Consider the following 2515-nt stretch of genomic DNA (forward strand, 5'->3'; position numbering starts at 1 on the left):
GGCAGCTGGAACCCACCGATTGCTCCTTGGGAAGATACAATAGACACTGTGTTTCTGTAAAGTCCACAGTCTGGGGAACTCTCTGGGGCAATGCTACTCTGAGTCAAAGGTCTTGCTGGCACACGGCACACTCAGAATTTATATGAAATGAAGTTTCAAAACACAAGAAACTTGTTTTTAGCATTCTCTTCAGATTGTGGTGATCAAATATCAGTTTTTGAAACTTAGGGTTAATCTTACATGTATAGTATATTTTCATGTGCATTGTGACATTCAATAATGAGGATTCAGATACAGAATTTTTGTGGAAAAATCAGATAGGACACTGACCAAAAAGAATAAAATGAGTGGGCATGGTTGGGCCCACATAACTTCATGCTGTTAAAGGCCTCTGATTTTATTTTAAATATCTTCTATGATGGGTAAAAATTAACACATACTCTTTAAACACTGAAATTTAAGAGACTTAGCCCCCAGATTATGAAATAGTTATAACTGAAAATGGATGTTTGATTCTGCAGATTGAGTGTCCCATCTACCATATACCTGCTCACTCACATTTCCAGTAATGAAAACACAAAACAGTGTGATTTGTTTATCCACTACCATTGGCCATACAGGGAATCGAGCAAATATGTAATGGGAGGTGCCATTGTATCTTGTGTTCAGGTCAAAGTATTCCTTATCAATGAGCCATTTCCTTAGGGGAGATAGTACCCCTAAATAAAGAATGAAATTGGTCTTTGGGGGGAAAAATCTTAGCTGTTTCAAAAATTTGCGGCCCGCTAAAACTTAACCCAACAAAAAGTCTACCTGAAAAAAAATTGTATTCTTTAGAATTTCATTTATTAGAAAGAAATGAAAATAATAAAGGAATACATTAATTCATCTTCACTTCATTTTTCTTCTTAGTGGTGAAATACAGTCTGATATGGTCCTTCTAACCTTAATTCCTTATGTGATGTATTAAGATTTCTGTGCTCGAGGTCTGTGGCTTTCTCCCATTTGGGAGTTCTCAGCTATGCTAATAGATAGGATTCAGGTGGGAGCAGGTGGACCTTAGTGAAGATGTGAACCAAGTCACGCCCTTTGCTTCCCTGGGAGTATGGGCTGCTGACAGACAACAATTGCGTCACTATCAAAACCATTCCTCGTACGTACAGTAGCCATATTGGAAACAGAGCAGGATATCCCAAGACCATGGGAAGAAAAACACATTTGAAATCTCTCTTTGAAGGGGTGGAGACCAAGACCAGAGGCTACAAAGGCTATGGGACAGAGCAAAGGAGCCAGGTTGAGACCAGAAGCTGAGGAAGGAAACCATGACACAGAACAGAGGAGCAGGGCTGGGACCAGGGGACGGGGAGGCAGAGCAACCAGCCAGCCTCCTGGTCCACAGAGGCAGAGGCCATGGACCGCATGGCTGAGCAGCTGAGGACCAGAGAGCCTGAGCCGCTGGCTGAAGAAAGGTGTTGCTGGGACCAATGACTGAATCCTTGCTGTTCACTAATCCTAATCCTGACCTGTGGTAATCTATTACCTTCCCTAATAAATCCCCCCAAGGTATGAGGTTTTTAAAAATTATTTTATTGGGGGCGGGGGGAATTATGAGTTTTGTCTATGAGTTCTCTGTGGTCATTGCAATGAATTATAGAACCCGGCATAGAAGTAGAATACGGTTGGTGTCAGGATAGGTAAAGAAAGATGGAGGGTGGAAGCATGTCTGACCTCAATAGAGAAGCTGGAAGAGGTCAGATACAGTCCTCTAACCTGTACCACTGACACAGGTGGTAATGGAAAAAGTTGAGAAACTAAAAGAGCTATTGTAGAAATGGATCTTCTATTTCACTTTTGAAGTTTGGACAGATACACGCTGGAAACAGTATCTATCCAGAATCAAAACACACGATGAAGAATGATATCAGTGAAGTAATTATTTTTTAAGTTCAAACGTAAAGGGACATTTATTTCCTAGATTTTCATCTGTAATACAAACCAAGAAAAGGATGCTGATGGCTCTAGAGGGTCTTTCTCTCTAAAATATAATTTTATCTCCTTTTTTAAGGCACTTTATTATCTTTTTTCCAAACTATTTATTAGGAGTTAATCCAGACATCATACCATTCCATAGTTCCATCACATCAAGCAGTATTATATAATTGCTACCACAATCAGTTTTAAAACATTTTCTTCCTTCTTGAATTCCTTGATATCAGCATCCTCTTACACCCCATCTTCCTCACCATACTCCCCAAACCTGAATTCTAGTTATTTTCTCTATACATTCATCAATCCTGGGTTTCATATGTACTGAAAAACTGAAAAACACATAACAAAGATTCAAGGCTACCCACAATGACAAACCACACCAAAGATAAAGCCTAATATGAAATACACACAGAAAATATTGAAAACCAGATCAAGCTCAAAGAGGTATCTGAGGAGAGATCAAGTGACAAGGTTTTAACTGTTCAAATCAAGTTTATCATTTTAAACTACAATAGTTGTCTCTCCA

Source organism: Echinops telfairi, unplaced genomic scaffold (assembly GCF_000313985.2).
Source record: "Echinops telfairi isolate 266 unplaced genomic scaffold, ASM31398v2 ScPeMD7_1;HRSCAF=3_0, whole genome shotgun sequence".
NCBI classification, from domain to species: domain Eukaryota; kingdom Metazoa; phylum Chordata; class Mammalia; order Afrosoricida; family Tenrecidae; genus Echinops; species Echinops telfairi.